Source organism: Macaca thibetana, chromosome 7, assembly GCF_024542745.1.
Source record: "Macaca thibetana thibetana isolate TM-01 chromosome 7, ASM2454274v1, whole genome shotgun sequence".
Lineage (NCBI taxonomy): Eukaryota > Metazoa > Chordata > Mammalia > Primates > Cercopithecidae > Macaca > Macaca thibetana.
This window is the reverse complement of record NC_065584.1, coordinates 98,592,984-98,618,730: the sequence shown is the minus strand read 5'-3', so window position 1 is coordinate 98,618,730 and position 25,747 is coordinate 98,592,984. Positions and strand designations below refer to the sequence as shown.

At 45.6% G+C, this 25,747-nt stretch overlaps 1 protein-coding gene and 1 long non-coding RNA gene across 5 annotated transcripts in view; both read left to right on the top strand.

Moving 5' to 3' along the window:
* The window catches only part of LOC126959099 (uncharacterized), a 48,751-nt gene extending 23,557 nt beyond the window's left edge, over positions 1 to 25,194 (top strand). The window contains exon 2 of the long non-coding RNA XR_007727477.1: positions 33 to 25,194. This is a non-coding gene — a long non-coding RNA (uncharacterized LOC126959099). The remainder of the gene's footprint in view (positions 1 to 32) is intronic.
* Positions 1 to 25,747, top strand: part of SLCO3A1 (solute carrier organic anion transporter family member 3A1) — a 324,947-nt gene that overhangs the window by 168,149 nt on the left and 131,051 nt on the right. The window lies entirely within an intron of this gene.

Below are 25,747 nucleotides of genomic sequence, written 5' to 3'. Positions count from 1 at the left end.
GGTCACAACGGGTGACCCCATTGTGGCAAAAGGTGACATGAGATTTGTTCCTGTGGTCTGATGTGCCTGAGGAGCGCAGCACAGGGAGCTTTTAAAGAAGGTGCCCCAGCCACCTGCCGAGTTAAGTTAAACTTGTCAGCTGATGACTTAAAGTATTAAGAATAGACAAATAGGCATTTTTCAGTGATACAGAAAATGCCACTCACAATCAAACGCTCTTTCTTGTTTTTAAATCCAACTGAGCTATAGACCCTTCATAAAATCATGGCATCTAAAAGGCCCTTTAGAGGTCCTGCTGGCAGGGTATGTTGGGGAAGGATTTGCACTTTAAGTCAGGCACATGGGGTTTAATTCCTGGACCTGCGCCATGCAGTTCAGTGACTGGACAAGATGCTGAACCTCCCTGAGCCTCAGTTTCTCACCTTGTCAAATTGCTTAAGAATATGCTTACCTAATAGGTGACAGAGGCCAGGCAGAAATCAAGCAGGTTTCTCTATGTAAAAGGCTGAGCATACAGTAGGTTTTCACCAAAAATAGGTGACCTTCCCTCGCTTGGTCACTCCCACCCCTATCTTTTCTGGACCAGGAGGGCACAATCTTACCCCCAGCGAACAATGCTAAGGCTCTTTATCTCCCCAGATCCAGGCTAAAGTTTAAACCTGAGCCCATTTTCCTTTGTCTGAGCGGGCACCTTGGCAGGGGAGAAATACATGGAGGAAAATCAGTACCTTTGTTTCCTCCCAAGGAAAAGGAAATGCAGAAGCCTGGCGGGCATCTCACCTAGATCACAGTTCACTGGGCCGTGGGGGCAGTGGGCCACCTGCGGCTCTTTTAAGTGCAACTCCGGTTCAAGCCAGATACCTGGGCACAGATGTGAAGCGTGGGTGGCAGAGAGGCAAAGAAAGAGATGGAAAGAAAACTGGCACTCTTCGGAGGGCTGCAGGAGTGAGAATGCCCCATGATTAGGGTTTCCTTCTAGGCCTGTATTTTCAATTACAGTCATAATTTATTGCTATTATGGGCACCAAACTATACTTGCCATGGGCTTTGCAAACACAGGAAATGAGCCAGCATTTAAACACTACTCAGAAAAAGGGGCCTAATGGCTAAAAAGCAGTAGGGGAATGCAAACCTGCCCTCTCCTCCTTCCTGGTCACAAAAGACCCACCTCTTCCTCCTCTACTTGTCCACTGAAACACTTCCCTTTAAAAATCAAATTAACAACCTTTATTGCTTACACAACATTTATTGGGTGCCTAGTCTGCCAGGCTACATGGTGGAAGTGGTGAGGGAAAAGGGGCCCTTTGAGGATATTGTCCTAGAAGGGTGGGAGGTTTTCAGGCTCCAAGCATTCTGGGAATTCAGCATCATGGCTTGGTGAGGAGACAGACTAGGCATTGAGGGAGGTGGAGGAGAAAAGTAAGAAGGATCAGGGCTGGACCTGATGTGGAGGGAACTGAGCTAGCTGTGAGTGTAAGTCCTTCCTAAGGGGAAAAGCTCCACTGTCTTGGTTTGCAGTCCCCCAAAAGGCTGATGCATTCTGTCTTGGTGCCATGGCTAAGCTTAAGGCATGGCTTTCAGAAGGCTTGGACAGCAGAGAAATACTGGGAACCAGGTGAGCCACCATTTCTAGTTCCAGGTGGGAGAGCTCTTTGGAGTGATGTCTTACTGATGAGCAAGGTCCATCCTTGGGGGCTTGGACATGCAAGAGCTAGGCATGGGAGTAAGCACCTTGGCACATTTAATGCCAGAAGCTTTCCATAGTTCCTGTTGGCATGTGTATTAGTCCATTTTCACACTGCTGTGAAGATACTATGTGAGACTGGGTAATTTATAAAGGAAAGAGGTTTAATTGACTCACAGTTCCACATGGCTGGGGAGGCTTCAGGAAACTTGCAATTGTGTCAGAAGGCAAAGAATAAGCAAGTACCTTCTTCACAAGGCAGCAGAAGGAGAGAAAAGCCCAGGGGAAGCTACCACTTCTAAACCATGAGATCTCGTGAGAACTCCCCTCACTATCACGAGAACAGCACGGGGGAAACCGCCCCCGTGATCCAATCACCTCCTACCCAGGTCTCTCCCTTGACACATGGGGATTACATTTCGAGATGATATTTGGGTGAGGACACAGCCAAACCGTATTGGGTTCAGGACAGCTTTCACTCCCAAGGGAGAGGCAGAACACTAAGCAAGCAAGAAGATGGCCAGAACCTAGAGTTTACACATGGCAGTGAGGGTGGGGTGTGAACAGGCTGCTAAGGGTAACTGTTGGGGGCATTGCCCAAGCATTAGTGGTGATAAGACTGGTCCAGTCCCTGCTTGCTTGTGGGGCCCAGGCTCTGACCCCATTTGCTCAATCAGGAAGGCCCGAGCTTATAAGGACATGGCTTCAGAAACAGGGGCCAAGAACTGGTGAAGACAGGAGCAGATAGCTGGAAAAAGAAGACATAAGAAAAATATGAAATGGAAATTTAAGATAAGGTACAAATGGTTTGGTCCATGAATGATTACCAAATGAATTACAGAGACACTCCTCAGAGGATTAAAGAGTGGGCAGAAAGGATTTCAGGATCAGGCGCTCCAAGGAGGAGATGAAATTTCTGCTAGACATTATAGGGTTTTATCAAACCCCAAGAAGAGAGTTAGACATCCTGGGCAGGAAGATGATGTGGAAAAGGCCCGAAGATGTAAGGCTGGGAGATAGCAAACCAGGTCTCGATGTTGCAGATTTGTTGTGTGTGTGTGTATATATATATAGTATTTGATATAAACTAATGTATATTAAACATTTTTTTGTAGAGAGATCTCACTGTGTTTACTAGGTTGATCTTGAACTCCTGGCCTCAAACAATCCCCCAACTCAGCTGGGATTACAGACATGAGCCACTGTGCCCGGCCTGAAGAAGGCTTTGAAGGCTAAAGGAAGGAATCTGGTCCTGATCCCTTGGGATCTAGGCAGTGGCAATCTCTATGGCCCTTGTAAGTTCACATGGAGGTAGTGTGCAGCACGGGACAAAGAGATGGGAAGCAGACAGACTAGTGTGAAAGACTATTGCATGACTTAAAGAATGAGTTAATAAGGGGCTGAACCAGGATACTGACTGTGAAACGGAGGAGAGAGAATGAGTTCCAGAGAGTTATCAAAGCCAGAGTGGATGGGACATGAGGAAAAAGACCACAAAGACGGAGTGAGTGACAGATGGTCACAGTCATAAAAGGAGGAGGAGGGAAAGACTGGGGGAGGATGGAAGATGAACTTCGGGCCTGTGGATTTGAGGTGGCAATGAGAATCCAAATGCTTACATCTCAAAGTGAGTTATGTGGGGTTAAGATAAAGACTAGGGCTTGATCGCACATTTGAAAATTTTCTCTGTAGTGTGGATCTCTCTAGAAGTCACAAGGGAGACCACTTCCTTCAAAGAGAGGAGAAGAAAAGGGTACAGAGGATCAGCTGCTCAACACCCACTTTTGATGGGCTGAAGAAGGAAAGTGAACAGATAAAGGAGGACTCCAAGGTTAAGAGGCACCATAAAAAGCGACTAGGTACCGTTTGCAAAGGAGAAAGAGCCGAAAGAAGACATCAAACATTAGCAGCTTCAGCTGCTGCAGGGAGATTAGGGAGAATGGGGGTTAAGATCTGGTTACTGGAACTGATCCCTCAAAGGTGCAGATGATCTTTAAGAATGTTGTTTCCATAGAGTTGGAGGAGCTGGGATTGAGGGGGTAGGGAAAGAGCAGGTGGCATTGAAAACATCTAAGTAGCAAAAGGAAGCAGGGATCCTTATATAAACTTAAAAAGCTGTGAGTGAAACCAAATTATGTTCCCTGACAGGAAAGGACCTAGTGTTGAACACATGGGAAAGAGAAGAGGCGGTTTGTGAAGCATGTTCTGGAAAAGGAAGGGAAGGGCTGGACACAATGGCGCTCCCCTTCTGAAATCCAGGGGTGGAAGAAAATGAGTGTAGAGGTAGATATTTAGGGGAACAGAGGACTGGAGCAGGGTTGCTTACACAAAATAGCCACTGCTTCTTAGGGACGTTCAATGAGAGGGTAATGGCTGTGGGTGGTAGGGGAGGGTGGGAGAAGGCATGTGTGAACATTTAGGGAGGAGAAATTCTGGAATGATTCTTGTGGAAGATTGGCTCAGGAGTTCACAGGGATGAGTGAAAAGGGATGGGGAAGTCACCAGGGGCACATGACACCTCCCAGGATGCTTGGACAGCCAGGGATCTTGTTTGGGTGGTGGGAGTTGGTCCGCAGACAGGGTGGAGGCTTGGAGCCATAGGCAGTGGTGAGTGAGACAGGGGCCCATCACACTAGCAGAAATGGAAGGGCAGGAGGCTCTGAACAGTTGGAGGTTTGGAGAGGTCGGAGGGAAACTTCTTGATGAAGCAGGCAAGCTGCTGATAAGTGGAGGAGGATGGGTGGGAGGTGCCGGGGATGAGATCACAGAGATGGAACGGAGAAGGTGATGACGTGGTTCAGGGCTGGGCTGTGGCTGATGTGTGCCCGAGTGCAAGGGACTGAGATGGACGGGCTGAAGAAGACAGATGTGAGGCCAGGCCTTGGGGCGGTGTGCAGGGCAGGCATAGCTGGAAGGGAACTGGGTGAGCGTCAGGGACTTAGGTTTTAGCAACCCTGCGGCTAAGTCTTAGTGTGGCCTTGGCCAAGACACTTGGGTTTCCCTGGTGAGGGGCTGCTGTCAGCACCATTCTTGCATTACTGTGCACAGTAGTCCTCAACGGCCAGCAGGGGCCCTGGTGATGTTCAGAGCAGTGACCTTGGGTGCTTCAGCCTCACGTGGTCACACCTCCACAGAACACAGTCTCCCCTCCCTCCTAACCAATGTTACGTCCATGTCCCCACCGGCATCTCTCATGGCGTCAGAAGTGGCAGCAGGCAGCTATCACCTTGTGACGCTGCCACTCCTCTTCCACAGGGATTGGAAGCTCTGAATTTCACAGCCAGGTTTAATTCAGTCAGCTCACCAGCCTCCTGGCAGCCTGACCTCAGCTCTCTCAGATAAGGTGGGGCTGCTGTGGTAAGGAGAAGTGAGGCAGGAGGGAGGACTGGCACCTGTTGGGCCACCAGGAGTGGGGAGCCTGTGTCACCTGTGGGCTGCATCTGAGTGGGTGAACATGGTGTCGGAGGGGATCCTGGGGTAGGTTGGAGTGCAGAGATGCCCCCCAGTGCCTTCCCCATTTCAGTCGCCCTCCCAGTCTGTGAACCTAAGAACCTGGCCACTGTGGCTGCCAGGTGCAAGCTGGGTGACCCTCAGTTACAATAATGTGACTGCAGCATCTGGTGCCACTGCCATCACTCCCCTGGAGCTGGGCCTGGGACAAGGTGCCATATGGGGACTTTTTTTCCCCCAGGAGGCTATTTTTACAGTGCTCCAGCTGAACTGTTGCTGTGAACTCTATGTCTTAACTAGGAGTGTGTGCGTCATTAACGAGGCAGGTGTGAGCGTCCTGGGAGGGGCTGATGCGGTTCCTAATGGCAGCATGTGTGGGCTGGCCAGTTGCTGCCTTCAGCCTGCCAAGGTGACTTTGCTCATTGCCTCTCACTTGTGCAGGCAGAGATTGTGTGTGAGATTTAGGGTGCTCTGGAGTCAAACTGTCTGCCTGACTCTTGGCTCTACCACTTACCAGCTCTGTGACCCTGGGCAACCTATGTATTCTGTTTGATGTGTTTCTCAAAGCCTCAGTTTGCTCATCTGTGACTTGGGGTAGTGAGAGCACTGATTTCATGAAAGTCATGGGGAAATCAAATCAGGTAAAGGCAAAGCATGTAGCTCTTCAATGCTAAGTGTTCAGTAAATGTTACTTCCTTCCCCTTCACCCCCAGAGGCTTCTTCCTATTTATAAGCTTCGTTAATCACTGCCATGGCCAAGTCCTGCCCTAGGCCCAGGTGAGCTGATGGTGTTTAAGGTACGACACATGCTGGAAGCACTCTTTGTACAGCAGGAAACTTGAACTGCATCTTGAGGGATGATAAGAGTTTGCTGGGCAGAAATCTGGGGGTATGGGGAATGATTGTCCTATGACAGAACCCCCCTCTTGAAGCCTTTCTAATTTCTAGATTTTAGCTGATCACCCAGTTTCACGGGCAGGCAGGAAAGGGAGGCCTTTGTCCCTTTTCCCAAGGATGAACTGCAGCCCCTGTGTGTGTTAGATATGTACAGAGCCCAGCAGCCTTGCTGCTTGTGGGGTGACTCCTTTCCACTTGGGTGCCTTATTGTCTGTTGGGTGCCCCATAGCAGAGACCTCAGGGTTTTGGTGGCAACCTGCCCAGATATGGAAGAGGAGAAGGGAGTCAGAGGGGACTTCATGTCAGGGCAGTGAGGACTGTATCAAAGCCCAACGCTTTTGGAACCATGTGGGGGAAGAGACATGGATACAGAATGCTGAGAGAGGGCACTTCTAAAGAACTGCTGCCTGTTGGCCATTCTCTTCCCCTGAATGTGATCCATTTACAAGATCGGGACAGACCTTTTTCAGTTGTTACATATCTGGGATATGAGCCTCTCTCTGAGTACCTCAAGTTTTTTACCAGCCAAGTAGACTTGTTCAAACAGTGTATATGCTATGTGTGCATGTGTGTGTGTGTATATATATATATATGCACAAACACACACACACTATATATACACACACTATATATATATGTACAGTATATATGTACTCTATCCATCCATCCATCTATCCATCCATCCACCCACCTATATTTTTCCCCATAGCACACACTTTTGTTATGTCCTGAATCCTCTGGTTTGAAGCAATGCTGAAATCTGTCAGCTCAGTGGATTAATAGTCTAATCTCGGCCAATTTATTTGGCAGAAACACTAAATTCCTGAAATCATGTGGGCTGGCCCACTTGACCTCTAACCTGGGTAAGTGAAAAAATACATCCCAGGTTTTTGGGCTAACTAGCATTGAAAATCAATCAATTTTTATTTTCATTTTCCTACAGTTTCACGGTGGCCACTCTTGACTCCCATTTGTATTCTGTGTGGGCCATGTTGATTAAGGAAGTGAGGAGGATGGATAGGCAGAAAGAGGGATGGCCCTGTGCACGTACCACCCAACACTCCCCTACAGAGAGAAAGCTGGCTCTGAGGGTCAGGCCAGTGCCATGAGGCTGACTGGCTTCTTTTGACATTAGTGCTCTAAAGAGACCTGTTTCCATAGCTTATCCATGTCGGCAGTGGTGGAGAGTTTAGCCAATCCAGAAGGTAGTATAGTGCATGGTGCAACACTTTCCAAAGATAGATATTCTTCCAAGCCAACTTAGAAATATTTTTAATCATTACCTTATTTCTGTGGTATTTGATGCAGAAGTGAATTTCGTAACAGTGTAAAATTCCTGGCTTCACTGTTATGTGATCTCATGTAAATTGCATCTTCTCTCCAAACCACAGTTCTTGCCTATTGAGGAGATGCTGACAATAATACCTACCTCTGAGGGTTGTAGTGAGAATTAAGCAAGGTATCACATGGGTTTTCCCAGACATGTCTCAGTACTCAACAAATGGCAGCCGCTGTCCCTATCATCACCAGTATGGCTGTGCTTGTTGTCATCATCGCATCCTCACATTTTTGGGTGGCCCAGATTTAGTATGCCCTTGATAGTGCAGCACAAGGCCTGCTGAATCCCTGCTGCAGATGTCATCTGTAGTTTTAAGAAAGCATTCCCTAGCCAACGTGCAGAGTTAGCCTCTCCCATTCTGTAAACATTTCTTATATACCTCTCATACCATGTATCAAACCTTCTTTGAACTGTATGTTTGCAGACCTACTGTACCCCATGATAGTAAAAGACTGTTTCAGAGAGAGACAAAATCAGTAAATAGCAGATGGGTGAATTCATAAACAAAATAACTAATTTGTTTCACTTTCTGTCTTCTCTCACAGACGTTTTGCAAGAAGGCAGAAACAATGCATTTTAAGAAACCAACCACTCCTACAAGATAAGAGTGTTTTCCTCCATCTGAGAACTTCCTACACTTAAAGCAAGTGGGCTAAGGTCATAGATTTCCTTAATAGTTTTCGTGGTGACTTGGTCTTCATTCATCATTCATGAGAGACTTACTTAGCTCTTATTACATGCTAGGCATTAAGGTCACAAAAATGAATGAGACACAGCCTTACCCTGAAGAAGCTTCCACTGTGGTGAGAGATGTTCACACACACAGTCGAGACACTTTTATTGTAACGATGACTGTGCAAATCAAGCACCAGGGACACCAAGAACCCAGGGCTAGGGATGCCCGAGGGAGCCTGTGGGAGGCAGAGGAGTGTCAGAGCCTCCTTCCTGGTCGTTCCACCCAGCCTAATAGAGTGGCAGCCCTGGTTTCAGAAAGCAAAGGCCAAAGCTGACTTGTGGTCAGATTGTCACACCTGCCTGGAGTGGCAGGAAGGCAAAGCCAATACATTTTATTGCTTTGGCTCTAGGTTCAGCCAGAAGGTGTAGTGATGAGGCAGGAAATCCTGTCTGAAACCAGAGTTCCCATCTGTTGGCATGAAATCCTGATGAGCCTTTTGGGGGAGATAAAACATCAGTAACATTCAAGTGATTGATATCAAGAAATTCCCAACTTTAAAAGGACAAGATTTTAGCAGAGGAAGTTGGATATTTAGAGTTGCTTTTTTTTCCAAAATTATTTTTAGCCTCCAGCTATATATAACTTTTCTTGCTGACTTAGGTACAGTATGTGGATTCGACTGATTATATTTAGGAACAAAAACAGATGTTTTAAGACCTGTGCATGTGAACATTCTACATAGGATCTGCTGAGTGATACCATGTAAGGACCAAGGGTCATAGTTTAGTGTAATAGTCACCCATAAGCAGTCACCAATGAAACTATTAAGGAAATCTATGACCTTCGCCCACTTGCTTTAAAGTGCAGGAAGCTCTCAGATGGAGGGAAAAGCTCTTGCCTTGTAGGAGTGGTCATTTTCTCAAAATGCATTGTTTCTGCCTTATTACGAAACACCCATGAGAGAAGACAGAAGGCTAAACAAATTTGCTCTTTTGTTTTCGAATTCACCCATTAGCTGTTTACTCATTTTGCCTCTCTGAAACAGGTCTCTTGCCTTGACGGGGTACAGCAGGTCTGCAAACATACAGGTAAAAGATGCTTTGATAAATGGTATAATAGGTACATGAGAAATGTTTACAAAATGGGAGAGACTAACTCTGCATGGGTGGTTAGGGAATGCTTTCTCAAAACAGTAGTTAACATCTGCACCAGGGCTTCAAGAGTTGACAAGAAGCTTCCCAGGAAGAAGAAAGGCAGAAAAGGCATGGGCGCTGGGAAGCCTGCAGTGCTACCTGCAGTCAGGGAGTCGTGGGATTCTGGGTGTCAGAGCAGAGTGACTTTGTAACCAGAAGTCATGGAATCAACTGAGTGGATGATTATGCCAGCAAAACTGTTCACTTTACAGGAGAGGAAGCGCAGAGAAATTGCGGGGCTTGTTCCAAGGTTACACAACTCTAGGGAAGACTCACAGCCAGAACTTAGGTCTAAGCTTCTTCAAGTGTGGCAGAAGGGCTTGGTGCTAAGTATGCTAAAGCCACCTCGAGGATTCCTTGATATTTCCCTACAGCCTTACAAGGATAAACCTCAGCTTAAACTGAATCCACCTTTCTTTACAGAACATACAAGGAAAAGTCTAGTAGCTATTTGTATCCTAAATGTCCATATTTGTGCCAAACAGCTAGCCTGGTCATATTTTCAAGACTATGGGATTGAAATTTATTGCATTTTTTAAAATTCTTCTTTTTCATTGTTTGGTACTCTATATGAGAAGAAAACTGGAGCTTTCAGAACGTATTGTTATTAAAAAGTGAGGTTGATTTTTTTCTTTTTCTTTATTTAATTTTATTTATTTATTTATTTATTTATTTTGAGACAGAGTATCACTCACTGTGTCCCCAGGCTGATTGCAGTGGTGGGACCAGCTCACTGCAGCCTCTGCCTCCTGGGTTCAAATGATTCTCCTGCCTCAGCCTCCCAAGTAGCTGGGATTACAGGCATACGCCACCACACCCAGGTAATTTTTGTATTTTTAGTAGAGATGGAGTTTCACTCTGTTGCCCAGGCTGATCTTGAACTCCTGGCCTCAAGTGATCCACCCTCGTTGGCCTCCCAAAGTTCTGGGATTATAGGCATGAGCAACTGTGCCTGGCCAAGACTGATTTTTCATAAACAAACAACTTTAAAAGTTGAGATAGATCTTACCCTCCTACAGCAAGTCATTCTGAAGAGCTGGATCCTTATCCCATTGATCCTTACCTAGAGGGCTTTTGAGCTCCGTCTTATGGGGCTAAGATACCTTTTTTCCAGTTCATAGTGGTGGCAGAAGGATAGGTTTCTTGTATATCCTGGTGTTATATCCAGAGCCAAGTCCAGTGAATCAGTTGGGCCATGTGGTCGCCGGTTCCTCTGTCTTTTGGGCTTCCAGAACACCCCACCATGCCTGGGTGGCACTTAGTATTTAAATCGTCTTTTCCCTATTGTGGATTCACTAGGTTGCAAAACTGTGGACATAGCACAGACTTGTTCCCGAGTGAGTGAAAAACATTAATGAAAAAACAAAAGAAACTGATGCAATCACGACTTCTGTACATATCATGGGCAGAGTTAATCTGTGTTTTTTTCTTTTAGTGGAGTCTGTGTGTTCATTTCTAGAGTACAGTTTGGTAAATAGAAGTGACTGGCCGAGGAGTAAAAAGGGAGAGGGCTTCTCTCACTCTCATTCCAACCCCCAGGCTTTAATCTTCAGAAGAAATTGAGCCTTGGGTCCAGTGAGAAGTTTATGGAAATACTATGCTGTCCAACTTGCTTTTATAGTGAGTTAGACAGTTTTGGAATTCATGATTAGTCTGTATTTAAGTGGAATTTATGCTACCATGTATTGACATGTGTTTGTGTGATGTTCATGTGTATGTATTCGTCCACCAACTCATCTGTCTGCCTAACAGATGTTTGTTGTGCCTTCTGTGTGCCAGTTGCTCTCTCAGTCCTGGGGATACAGCTATCAAAAGGCAAAGTCAAAATCTTCATGCTGCTTACATCTAATATAAGAGAGACAAAAAAATAACATCTACACAAAGCAAAACAGGATTAGAAGCTAGAGAATTAGTGGGAATGAAGTACTGTTTTACAAAAGTAGGCCACAGAAAACCTCTCTGAGAAGGTGACATTTGAACAGACTTGAAAGAAGTGAACGAATGCCCCAGAAAATATTAGGAAACTCACAAATGCAAAGGCCTTCCCATTCATCAACCCACCTACACACCCATCCATCTACCTACCCATCCATCCTCCCATCCATCCCTCCATACATCCCTCCATCTGTCCTGCCACTCATCCCTCCATCTGTTCATCCATCCATCAGTCCAGTCAGCCAGCCAGCTTTCCATCCATCTGTTCATCCATCCATCTGTACGTCCATCCATGCATCTATCCATCTACCCATCCTTCCATCCTCCCATCGCCTTAATGGCGTATCCTCATGGTATGGCATATTGAGAGAGAATGATTATTGTTCCTTAGTAATAGTTTAGTAGAAGTTATTTTTCTTTGGTTGTCTTTTTTTTTTTTTTTTTTTTTTTTTTTTGCTTCTAAGAAATTTTTCTTTTGGATTTTTTGTTTTGTGTTATAAGAGTGATATTTTCACTTGCAACAGATTTTTAAATTCAAGAAGCACTTAAGGATACAGGCTCAAAGGTAAGCCAAGCCAATCCCTCCTAACTTTTAAGTTCTTATTTTAAGGCTGTGGATGATACTTCATAGGGTTCTTGTGAGAAATGTGTGGGGAACACCGTAGGCACATAAGCTAATTGCAGCAACAGCAATGACACTAATGCTGCTGCTCTTGCTGCTGCTGCTGCTGCTGCTGCTGCTGCTACTACTACTACTACTACTACTACTACTACTTCTTCTGCTGCTGGTGCTGCTACTACTACCGCTAGTAAATGTATCAGTGGCATCCACTTGTTTTGGAGAATGCTAGGCGCTGGGCCAGGCACTTTCCATTCTTCCTTTCTAATTTGCGACAATTCTGCAAGGCAGGTATATCCTATTCCACATGCGAGCAAACTGAGGCTTGAGATGAGGCTATGATCAATTCTTTTCCTTCCCCAAGCATTCCCATAGCTGTCTCTATGAGTTCAGTGTTAAACTGGGATGATCTGGGACTCTCTTCTCAGTCAGCAAAGGCAGAAGGAAGTGTTTTGAATTCTTCTGGCTGTGAGTGGCTGCCATCTACCTTGCTGATGCTGCTTGATTCATCACAGTAAGAGTTAATGTTTCCCAAGGGTCCTTTAGCAGTGGAGATGCTGGAAGAGTGGTACAGGGCTTTCTAAGTTACTTAACAGATTTTATGAACTGCTAATTACCTCATAAAGACATTTTATTGAGCCAGAGTGATCTGCTATTGGCACTGACTGTTTACATATCTCAGTCCTTTGGCCTGTTTCTTTTGCCCCAGGTCAGTGCATCTCCAAGAGCTGTGCTCTGTGTGCAGCAGGGAGGCTTCGGTGCAATTCTTTACCCTGCCCGTGTCCAAGCCCGTGTCCCTGCCCTAGTCCACCACAAGTCACCAAGTGTGGACACGGGTCTCTGTTTCTACATCTGGTAACTCCTCAACTGTCATTAGGAAAGGCAAGCAGGAGAACTATAGCCTTGGGCGTGACCTCCCAATTTGATTTGGCAAGAAACAAGAGCCTTGGCTTTCCATCTGCAAAGTGAAGGAAAGAATGGAGAAGGCAGGTGTGTGTTTGTCTAATGGACTGTTCCTCCTCTCAGCCTATGAGAAGTTTCTCCCTAAGGAGATAGAAATGACCAGAGCGGGTGATGGTATGTTTAACAAATACCTGAGAGCAAGTAGAACTCATCAGCTTCTATTTTATTTTGATTTTTCCCACTGAGTAGAATGCCTTAAATTGGAAAGTGTGGGACAAACAGGTTTACAAAGCAGCTAGAGTCCATAGTAATTTAAAAAAAAATAGTCTAGGGGGCCCTAAGGGTTCTATGATTTCTGCTTTCCATTTTCTTCAGAGCATTTGGGGATATGAGTTCATAGGTCTGTAGCCAGTTATTTATAAAAAAGCTATGCAGGACAAGGAAAGGGACATGTGCAAAGGAGGTGGCCATGATCATCATGGTTTTCATTACACTGGTAAAGATGGATTCTGAAAGTAATGGACAATTCATAAGAGAGTGTAACAACGTTCCCATCAAATATCTAGCATAGATTATGGCCGGGCACAGTGGCTCACACCGGTAATCTCAGTACTTTGGGAGGCCAACCAGGTGGATCACGTGAGGTCAGGAGTTCGAGACCAGCCTGGCCAACATGGTGAAACCCCATCTCTACTAAAAATACAATAAATTAGCTTGGTGTGGTGGTGCACACCTGTAATCCCAGCTACTTGGGAGGCTGAGGCAGGAGGATCACTTGAACCCAGGAGGTGGAGGTTGCAGTGAGCCAAGATCATGCCATTGCACTTCAGCATGGGTGACAGAGCGAGAATTTGTCTCAAAAAAAAAAAAAAAAAAGAAGAAGAAAAGAGTAGATTATTAAACAGATGGTGAGCTTTGATAGATCTCTGGAAGTTGTCATGAACTCTAAAAAAAAGCAAAGCCAAATAATGCATTACATTTTTGATAGGGTTGCTATTGTGTCAATTAAATGCTAAAGACGCGATTTCCTGGAGATATAGAACAAATTTTCTTATAATATCCTTGTGAACTTTTTAAATAACACCACATTGCTTTATTTATTGAGAGAGAAGCTTTGTGTAAGACACAGGCTAATGCCTTTACATACCTTGTCCCACATGAATCTCAAATTCGCCATTTAAAGAAGGTACCATCATTTTTTTTGATATTGTGGATGAGCAAATAGGCTCAGAGATTTAGCAACTTGCCCAAGGTCACACAGCCAGCAGCAGCAAAGCGGAGTCTCATCCCGGTTTCTCTGTCGTCTTTACCCGTGCTTTGACCACAGCACTGCAGTGCCCTCTAAGGATGTCTATAAGCTGCACAGTTTGCTCCCAATGCATGCGTTAAAGGATTGACATTGGTCTGAAAAGACCCCTGGTGTGGAGTGCCACAAGACTGTGCCCTTTGCTTTGTGCTGTTCAACATTTTTATCCATGACCCTAATGAACACACAAAGACACACTTACCACATAAACTAAGCAGTTGGCACAGGCTGGAGGAATAGATCATGAAAACAGGACAATGCGAAATAATCTGTCACACCATGGACAGAAACCTTAACTGCCATTGCAAAGGGCACAAGTCTGCAGCTTAGTTTTTAGTTTATTTTAGTTTTCAGGTAAGGCACAGATGTGCAAGAGGAAGCTTAGGAGTAGAATTTGAGACAAGGGTGTGGACAGTTAAGAGCCTGCACTGACTCCTCTGTTCACAGCGTTCTGTTCAATCTGCACAAACCATATTGAGAATCTTCCCTAGAATATCTGCGGAGACTTAGCAGTGGGCACAAAACCCATCATTCTGCTTATGTGCTGCTGTTTATACTGGGTGCCTCTGAGCACCATGTGGGAAACAAAGCCCAGAATCCCCTGTGGAGGAAGAGAGGGCAACGCAGAGTGGGGGAGGCTGGTCAGTCGTATGTCAGGTGATTATGGTGCCAGAATGGCTGGGGGCCTTCTGGGAATTTCCACGATTCCCTTGAAGTCCCCAGCCAGGGGATGGTTGAGTCCAAATCCAAGGCCTCCAGGCCCCCATAAGCATCCTTGGGAAGCCACAGCACCAAAATCTGCCCTCCAGTCGGGCCTTGGTCTGCTGACCCCAGGAATAGCACCAGCTCCTGCCCCTCAGCATTTGCAGGACGTTCGCCACCATGCTTCACTCTGCAAAAGTATTTTTTCTACAGATGTTTATTGAACACTGACAGCATGAGACAGCCAGTGTTCTAGGCCCTGGGGATACATTTTTAATAAAAGAGAAATACAGAGAGAAAAGATGAGGAGAGAAAAGACACAAATTCCAGCCCTCAGATCTGAGAGACAGTCTAACCCAGAACCCAGCCAATCCAATCGGGATTTGGGACCTAATGCAATATTCAGACAGCCCAAATATAATCGTTTTAAGCTAGAATGATCAGGACTTGGGTTTAAAAAGCAAAGTAGATTTTGTTCCACGATAAAATCACTGCTTCTGATTTTTGTGGAGAAGATACTGCAATTAGGGGTTTTTCCATTCTATTCAAAGCCAAGTGGAGAATGCCAGAAGTTTGGCATTCCCAAGAATCTTTGTAAGATCTGGAAATGAGAGTTTTGCTTTTTGCTGGCGTATCAGTTAGGAGATCTTGACATTCTTGTTTCAGATGTGTGTGTGTGTGTGTGTGTGTGTGTGTTTAAACATGAGAAAACCCCTGACCCATGGTCAAACAACCCCCAAAACTGCCAGTTGATTAGAAAAATATCCTGTTTCCTTCAGGCCGCAGAGGGCATACATTTAAGTAAATACTTTAATTAAATTACATCCTGTTGCCAAGTAATTTCTTAAAAGAGAGGCGGTAAATGGAATCTCTTCTGGGAAAGTTTGCTGTAATTACTGGATGGCTTTCTTCGGGAGAAAAATGTTTATTTAAAAACTCCGCAGCCTCTTGTACTTCCATGCCAGGTCTCTGACCCTGGGGGAAAGAAAGGAAACTTGTTCACTTCCAGAGGTTGCCAAATTTAGGATTTGTCCCTAGCGATGGGAACAGCTGTCAGGGATTGTTTTGCCTTCCCAGCCAGGCTCCTGCCCTGGAGTGTGCATGAGCGGCAGGACCCCTTTGGGGATTAAAGATGTTTGCACTGGACCAAAACAGAGACTATTCCCAGGCTTCGTAGGTAGCCATATATAAACTCTCCATTTTGCATCTTTTACCTACATAAACGTAGTCAGTGCCTGGGCAAAGACCCATGTGAACATTTGTTTTTGAAAAATGTTTGTTTTCTCATAAAGAAATACATATTCTCTGTAGAAAATTTGGAAACACAATAAAGGCCAAGCAGGAAAATAAGCATAATTCATTTTCCTACAACCCAGGGATAAAGTACATTTTCGACTGTTTTTTTTTTCCCCCTCCTTGTATTTTTTTTCCCAAACACATACATGTAGTTGAGCTGACACAGTGTAAATGAATTATTTCATAGGATTTTGTTAAAAGGAAAGGAGAATGGCCTCTGGCCCCAGGAGCTGGGCTCCCAATGCAGCTGAGGCGTGTTCACTTGCCTTCATACATTTTTAATAGAACTCTTCCGTCTCATGTTATGAGAGGTAAAAGATCTATGATTCAATCAGGCACCTTCTTGGCTCAGGTGAAGAGTCTGTGAACCAAAAGGCCACAGGTCAATTACCTCGGAACTGCTAAGAATTGCAGCCGGCAGCTCAGTCTGGCTTCCACAGTTGCATTATTACTCTAATAAAATGTCCTCGGCTACATTTTTGTAACAGTTGGTGATAGGAGTCCCAAAGGGGATTGGGCATTTATCTTGAACACAGGCTCTACCCACGTGCCTACCAGCATAGCCAAGTTTGCCTTAATGACGTTCCCTTGAATAATTGAACGCCATCCTCCTGTTGATTCTTTCTGTGTATTTTATCCCACAAAATGCCCCAAAGGGTTAGTTAGTTTTCAAAAGCTACATGTTAGACATAGTTTGGTCTTTTTTTACCCTCCTTTCGTGGCCTTGAGATTATGAATTGATGCTTTCCTTAGCGGAATACCAAGAGAAAAGACCTTTACAAAGTAAGAAAATTTCATCCTGGGAATCCATAGTGGACACTTCCTGCTTTGGGGAGAGCCTCTGGCAGAAGCTTTGCAGTGGGGAAGGATGGTGGTGGGATGGCACAGGCCTGTATGATTACATCGCATGCTAGAGCTGCAGTCAGTAACACAGCCACTACTGTGCCATCTAAGACAGATTAAAAACCTGGTGTCTTTTCTGCTGGTTGAACTCTGGAAACTTGACATGAACTTTGAAGAACTCTGCCCTAGATCCAGCTACTGGAGGGATAAAATACTTGGGACACAGTAGATCTAAAAGAGTCTTCAGGTCATCTTTTCTTGGACCTCGGATTTACAGATGAGGAAACTGAGGCTCTTCGAGGGTTGAGCAGCATGCTGTAGGTCTCGCCCCACCATGGCAGAGAGGAGAGTGGTGCCCACCTCTCCATAGCCCAAGCCATGCCTTGCCTATGCTTCCTGGTACCTCTTAGTGCTTGCATTCTAAGTACGCTATCAAGTACACTACTGAATTATGTACTGAGATGGGTACCATGGAAACGAGAGATGCCCACCATTGACTCAGCAGTTGGATTACCTGAAAAACAGATGCTAACCTATGGAGTTCCCATTTTGTTGTTAACTGGAATGTGTGTGCTGTAGAATTACATAAATGCACCTGTAGCTGCAGCAGCCAACCATCTGGCATCTTGTCTGGGCTTGGGCCGCACCCTGTGAGGGAGGGAGCGGGGGAGGGAGGGGAGGATGTTTCATCAATGTTGCCAATGTCTGCTATGCTTTTAAAGAAATGTTCTGCACGCATTTCTGGTATCTGCTTAGGCTTTATTTAGTGGTTCCAGGGCCCCAAAGGAAAGCCAGGGGCAAGGAAGAGAAAAGACAAAAGACATCTATAGAGCCTTGAATGAGAAAAAAATTAAAGGAGTTGAACAGGAGGAGTTTTTTCAAAGACATGATTCAGTAGAAAAACAATAGCAGTATAAAAAGAGTTTGAAAAGCATGAGGAGAAAGAGTGTTAATAATGTTAACCTTTCGGAACTTATCCAGTGCACAGCAGGAATGGGAGCCTGTTTTGTTTGGTTAAAAACATCCACCTGACAGTAAAGACTTCCCAAAAGCCCAAATAAGAGGGCTGAGTTTGCAGCTCAATTGCTCCGCTAATAACTCCTCATGCTCCTTAGGGCTGCAAAGGTTTGGGGAGCATCATTTCATGGATCGCTGACCTTGACTGTCTTCCTCTTGGGAATTTCACTGTATACTCTGTAAAGTGTGGTATGTCTGAGGTCAGTGCCTAGGGATGCCTTCGTCACCTTCACTCCTGGGAGGGGCATAGAGCTGGCCAAGGGCACAGTGTTTTGTGGGTACATAGTAGGTATATATATTTATGGGGTACATGAGATATTTTGAAACAGGCGTACAATGCATAATAATCACATCAGGGTCAACAGGGCATCCATCACCTCAAGCATTTATCCTTTTGACTGTAGTTGCCTTGTTGAAGAGCACAATCTTTTGAGCAAGACTGAGCGTTTCTTCATGGACTGTGCCACTCGCTAGCTCTGTGATACTGGCCAAGTGGACAGGAATTTTCGAGCCCCACTAGGTATCTGTAAATGGAGGCCAGTTCTGTCCACTCCCAGGATTGGCATGGGGACTGAGGCCCAAGCCGTCCATGCGTGGTTGTCATTGTTGGTAGCGGTACTCAGTCTGCCCTCACTCTTGGACCATTGCGCGTGTGTTTTTCACTTAGTGTCGGGTCTCTGCTCTCGCAATGTTTGGACAAGACAGGGGGCCAGAATGAGTTCTCTAAGAAAAGGCTGGCGTTAAATGTTGTCCAGTATTTTCTCAAGCCCAGAGGGTCATCCCATGTGCAGACGTGTGGCAGAGGGAGAAGGAGGGAGCAGTGGGGCCAGGTGTGAGGAGAACTGAACTCTCCCTGGGAGCAATCTAGGAATGCCTCCTTGAGGATGCAGAACCGCAGAGTGCCTCAAGGAAAACGAAGACTTCAACACGGTGTTCTAGGTGGAGGCAATGGCTGCAGGGAAGGCTGAGAGGCTAAGTGTATAGGGTAATTACCAGTCTAGGGCTGTGCTATGTTTTCATTACCTTAGAGTCAGTGCAGGTGTGGTGAGGGTGTGTGTAGTTGGTGATGAAGCTGGAAGGGAGGGATTTTGGATAAGGCTGTGAATTTTCAGGTTTTACTCTGCATGTAATGGACAAACTGGGTGAAAGCTTTGGGTAGCGGGGCTGCTCTGGGTTTTGGCAGAAAGCCCTGGGTGCGGTGACTGGGTAGGTTGGAGTGGGCAGCATCTTGCAGGTGCAGAGGTCCCCGTCGAAAGCGGTTGCAATGCTCCTGGCAAAATTTGGGGAAAGTGGGCCAAGTTGGAGATGTGGTGAGGAGACAGCTTTGAGGAGCATCACGGAAGCAGTACTAAAAAGATCTGGAGCATAGTTGGATTGCCCTTATAAGGGACAGAGAGGAGATAACAATTACTCTGAAATTTCAAGTCCGTACAGCTGGCAGCTGTGATAGAAAGTCAGGATGGAAAAAGTGGGGTGGGGCGGGGTGAGAGAAAACAAGTCACGTTTGGACACCTTGATTTTGAGGCATCAGGGGAAGTCCATGTCAGTGAATTTAGCTGGTAGTGTGGGATGTGGGTTTAGCACTTAGAGCGTGGATCAGAGCAAGGTATGTACAGGAAACTTTGTGATGCTATCTTATTTATGTAGAATTTTAGAATTTACCAAAGAATCTCACATATTAAAAAAAAGAAATAACTCCATGGATGGGGCATTGTTTTTCCATTCTGGGATGAGGAAACTGAGGCCATGCCTACATAAATGTCTTGATTAGAAAATAGTCAAGTTGAAGGAGATTTCTGAGCATATTGTTCCGGCACCTGAAAGTGTGGAAATGGACACTGATGTCCTCTTAGTATTTCTGCCCTTTGGAGAGACTTCCTGCAACCCTCCCCTCCCCCAGGAGCAGGGTGACTTCCTCCTCCAGCCTTCTCCCTCCACCTCTGTTCCCCTTAGTGGAGAAGTAACCATGTTCACGCTTGGGCAGCCAGATGGACACGTCGTGGAGTGAAAACCTAAAGGGAGCTAAATGCCGAGACGGTGGGCAAATGAGAACGAGGGAGGAGCAGAGGGTGACTTCCAGCTGGGACTGGCATGTGCTGGTTCAGCCCGAGCTTCCACAGCATGCCACCTGCTAGCTTAAGAGCTGTGCATACAGCAGCAAACAGAGTAGAGAAAAATCCCTTCCCAGTCAGATTACATATTCTAGTGAGGGAGAGAGACAGTAAACAATATAAGCAGAGTAGGTGGTGGCTCGCTGGTGGCAAAAAAGACAGGGGATAGGAGTGTTGGGAGGAGTACAGTTTTAGTGTCAGAGAGGCAGGTCTTACTGAGGTTTTGGCATGTGTGTAAAGACATCAAGGGAGTGATGGACAAGCCGGGAGGTTATCTGGAGGAAAACCATTCCAGACAGGACAGCGAGGGCTGAGGCTTATTAGGGCTAGAGCAGGCTGGCCCTGATGAGCTGGGAGCAGGCCCATGGCTGGGACCCAGTGAGGGAGGGGGAGGAGCAGAACGAATGGGGGCACCATGGTAGATCATGTGGAGTCTTGGTGACCATTGGGCTGATCTTAGCTTTTATGCAGAAGGACCTGGGAAGCCATTGCAGGGTGCTGGGCAGAGAGGTGACACGATCTGACAACTCCTGGGTGCTCTGTGGAGAGTGGACTGTGGAAGAGTAAGGAGGAAAGTGGGGGCTGTATGCAGGCATCCAGGAGAGGGAATCTGGGGACTTGGAGCCGGGGATAGCACGGATGCCTCCTAAAGAAAGCAACGGCAGAATGTTCAGATGGATTCGATCTGGAGAAGGGGAAGAGGCCAGAAGTCCAGCATGGCCTGAGTAACTGACTAGGTGAGGCTGCCAATGGATGGGGAGGGCTCAGAGAGAGCAGGCTGGGGTGGGGGTCCTGAGTTTGTGTTTGGATGTGCTGTGCTAGAGATACCGCTGGAACATCCAAGTGGAGATGCTGAGTGTGCCTAGAAGTCAGGGGAATGTGAGTTTGGGAGTCATCGGGATACAGATGGTACTTAACATTGCGAGGCTGGGTGAGATGGTTTGGGGCATGGATGTAAGAAAGAGGGGGCCTGCAGCAACTCCCTTGTTGAGCAATCAGAAGAGGAAGACCTGGCTCAGAGACCAAAGGAAGCATCCAGGGTGGGCAGGACCAGGTGGAAACACTGCAGCTACAGGAAGAAAGTATTTCCAGGAGGAAGAGAGACCAACTGCGTCCCCAAAGTAGAGGATGGATCAGGTCAGGTGACAGCGACCATTGGGTTCACCCACTTTCATGCCTGAGGTGGCCACGTTCCCGTGTCCCCTCCAGTGGTGACATGTGGCCATGGGAACTGTCAATGAGACATTGTCTGGCCCTTTGGTCAGTGAGAATAATGCTTCCATGTATCAGTTCTGTCCCTGCTTTAGTACTGATAGCTCTAACTGTTATTCACTGATTTCCTGTTTAACCTGTCAAGTGATCTACATCTACCCTCTCATTTCATCCTCACCGTGGCACTGTAAGGTTACCACAGTTTGCATCTGAGGGAACTGAGGTTTGGAAAGATTCAATGGCTTGTCCAGGGTCATAGTTAAAGAGGCAGGGCAGGATGGAGAATCCAGGACAATGAAGCTCCCAGGTACATGGGTTTTGAATGGTGGGCCGTTACTCCAGTAGCCCGGAAAACTCCAGGGCTCTTTCTCCCATACCGGCCATGTATGGGGTCAGCCTTCTATTTTTCCAGGTGGCCTCATGAGTTCCCTGGAGACCCTTAGATGAATTTGTAGAGCAGGTTGGTAATGACCCCAAATCAAAATTGCTCTGTGCTGTATATGTTACGTCAATAGCAGCGCAAAGATAAACTTTGCCAGTGGGAAGCATCATGATTTTGCTTTTTCCTTCGTCCAAACTATGTTTGCTGAAAATCCCTGTCATATGGCCCAGAGGAATATAGAAACCCAGATCTGTTTAAATAAATAATATATAAACTCATGGAAATATGCACACAGAGGACTATTAATTCTAAGAAGACTCTTAGGCAGATAGAGTGATCTAAGAGGACCAGGAACCAGGCTGCGGGCTGCCTGGTTTTACTTCCTGTTGCCCCCTTGCTGACAACATGAGTCTAGCTCCTTCCAGCCTTTGGGAGCTCACCACAGCAGAGTTTAGAGAGGGAGGACAAAGCTCACATAATTGCAGCCGTGAAGTGGCTTCTAATACCCATGGAGCCCCAGACCTTTGGGACCTGTCCTTTGCAGAGGCTTGTCCCTGAGAAGTCCCTGAGAGTGTGAATATCCCCCAGTCTCCATCCAGTGTTACTTCCCAGCCCAGAAAAGGCACTGTTTCCTCTCCTGGCATGGGTGTGCAGCTCAGTGCTGTTGGCAGAGCCTATGACTTATAATGCCTGGTGGTAGGGAAAAGACAGAAGTTTTGGGTGGTACCACAATTTGGATCCCTGGAGGCTGATCCCATCCTGAGCTAACTGGCAAGGAAGGGGTTTCATGCACTACCTAGTGTAGACTCTAGTGTCAGCCAGATGTGCCCACAACCTGTTTCTGCCAAAACACTGCCTCTTCCAGTATAACTGGAGCGTGGCCACTGCCCAGGGCTTGGACCAACACCACCAAGCCACTCTCCAACTGCAGAACCTCCCAAGGCCATGTTGAAATTAGAGGAAGACACCCCATCTGTTTTCTACATTTCTCCTGCGCGTCTGACAATCCTTCTAGCCAGCTGGATTTCATGAAACCCAAAGTGGATCTTGCCTGGAGCACATTCTCTTCTAATTTTTAAAGCCAGTCTGAGAGTTTGTTCTGGAAGATGTAATATGTGTGGTTCTTTTGCCAGCCTATTATTGAAGAAGAGCTGTTTAGTATCTGAAAAACCTTCTGAGGTTTTCTTTTTTCTTTTCTATCTGTGTTTGAGTTTTTCTTCTCTCACTGAAAATTCCACTTTGCCAAGAATTAAGGGACTCTAGCTCCTGGGAGCTGCCTTTAGGTTTAAACACTGACAGCTCTGCATCCTGCCAACCTGGGCAGAGGTGTTACTTAACCCAGCCTCTTTACACAACTTGATAGGGAGCTGTTTACCTCCTTCAAAGCCACAGTATTTATTTTATCAAAAAAAAATCTTGTTTCCATTACCACTCCTTGGTCCTGAGTTCTGGCTTTGCTGCTATCCAATTAAACTTGCCTTCCTGGGCTGTAGCTTCATCCACTTCAAAAGGACCAACTCAGGTGTCTCCAAGACTTCTTCCAGCCCTGAAGTCTTGTGACTCTGCAGGTTCTTAACTTCTCACCTTGTACTATGCTGGGAAGCACCCAAATCTCATGGCAATTACGTTTTTCCTTCAACAGACCATTAGAATGTGACCTCTGTGAAGACAACAGAAATGGAGGAGGCAGCCCATGGGGATCTTCTGAAGCTATTTTGGTTAACTTTGACTTGGAAGTCCTGGTTCCAGGTTCTCCTGTTTCCTGGGACCAGCTCCAGAGGTTCATTATTTTCGTAAATAATAAATGAATGCATACTAGGGACTTAGGCACTGTTTTGAGTACTGAGTATACAGAAGCAAATAAAGCCAAATACCCTGTCCTCACAAGAGCAATATGCAATATGGTAACATCATGCTGTGGGATGGTCAGTTGTATTCTATCAGCCCCCAACAGCTTTGATTCTCCATAATTAGTTTCTCTTGCTTACAATCATCATCTTTAAGATCCACAGTCATTTTTACCTACATAGTATTTTGTAACAATGTTCATGGCAAATGATATGTTTTACTGCCAGACAAGACTGCCTTTTCTTCCTGGCTTGTCTTGGAGGATTCATGCATTCTTCATTAAACCCTCCAACCAGCTCTCTGTGTGAAGATAGGAACCTGATGCTCAGAGAATAATGCGTGGTGACATTTCAAAGAAATGGTCAAACTAGCTATCCAACCCAGATCCCTGACTCTAAATCTAGGTTTCTTTTAATGAAAATCCCAGTGCAAAATGAAGTCATGTGTCCATACAACAGGGAGTCAGCTTCTAGAATGCTAAAACTAGAACTTTTTTCATGGGTCCTATTTATCAGCCTCAAACTCCACCCCCAGCATCAGTTAAATTCCTGACAGATTTCTAAAATGGTCTTTGCATTTCTATAACACCAGGTTTGCGTTACAAAAAACCATGTTTTCACTTTATTCTCATTCATTCTTACTCTCATTGTCAAGCCAACTGTGTAATCCTTTGAAAGACATAGCCCAAGACTTGAAGTTATCTACAGATTACATTGCCTAGATCCAGCAGCTCTTTCAAGGACTAAAATATTAGCAGGCTTCCTTCCCTTCAGCTGGTTTTTAGTTTTTTACCCACAGCTTACCATAGCAGCTTAGTGGTGAGCATTTTTGCAAGGTCGTGACTTTAACACCATCACCTGGGTCTCTGTTTTATGACAAGGTGGTCTGTCCTTATCCATGGCCACTAGAGCCCCAGGTAATGAGAAGAGCAGTTAATCTCACATGTGTAGTAATGGGACCTAAATGCCTACTGTGCTCCTTACTAAAATTATTTGAAGGTGACCAAGAACCTCCCATGAAGGTCACAGAAGAGCAGAGTGTCCTGGAGCTGAGAGACATGTGTTCAGGTGCTTGTTTCTCTAAGGAAGCAGTAGAGAATGTGAATGGATGTGCTACCTCATCTCTCCTGATCCTGTGTCCTCATGTCTAAAATGGAGATAATGATCCCTGTCTGAACAACCTTGCTGGTTGGCCAGGAGAAACTATATGAGCTAATAATGTGTGTAAAGGTACTAGGTAAATTACAAAGTTCTGTACCAATGTGAGATCATTATTTGTCTTCTATAAACATAAAAAGTAATTTTCGAAGAGGGAACTGCATGGGAATGTAGAAATAGCTGGCTGTTTTAAAGGACGCACACAAAAGTCTCAGGATACAAAATCAATGTGCAAAAATCACAGGCATTCCTATACACCAACAATAGACAAGCAGAGAGCCAAGTCATGAATGAACCCCCATTCACAATTGCTACAAAGAGAATAAAATACCTAGGAATACAGCTAACAAGGGATGTGAAAAACCTTTCAAGGGGAACTATAAAACGCTGCTCAAGAAAAAAAGAGAGGACACAAATAAATGGAAAAACATTCCATCCTCATGGATAAGAAGAATCAATATTGTGAAAATGGCCATACTGCCCAAAGTAATTTATAGATTCAATGCTATTCCCATCAAAGTACCATTGATATTCTTCATAGAATTCGAAAAAACTACTTTAAATTTTATGTGGAACCAAAAAAGAACCCATATAGCCAAGACCATACTAAGCAAAAAGAACAAAGCTGGAGACATCATACTACCAGACTTCAAACTGTACTACAAGGCTACAGTAACCAAAACAGCATGATAGTGGTACCAAAAAAGACATATAGACCAATGGAACAGAACAGAGACCTCAGAAATAACAGCACACATCTACAGCCATCTGATCTTCGAGAAAGGGGACAAAAGCAATGGGGAAAGGATTCTTTATTTAATAAATGGTACTGGGAAGACTGGCTAGCCATATGCAGAAAACTGAAACTGGGCCAGGCGCAGTGGCTCACGCCTGTAATCCCAGCACTTTGGGAGGCTGAGGTGGGTGGATCACAAGGTCAGAAGATCAAGACCATCCTGGCTAACATGGTGAAACCCCATCTCTACTAAAAATACAAAAAATTAGCGGGGCATGGTGGCGGGCACCTGTAGTCCCAGCTACTCAGGAGGCTGAGGCAGGAGAATGGCGTGAGCCCAGGAGGCGGAGCTTGCAGTGAGCCGAGATCGCGCCACTACTGCATTCCAGCCTGGGCGACAGAGCGAGACTCTGTCTCAAAAAAAAAAAAAAAAAAAAAAAA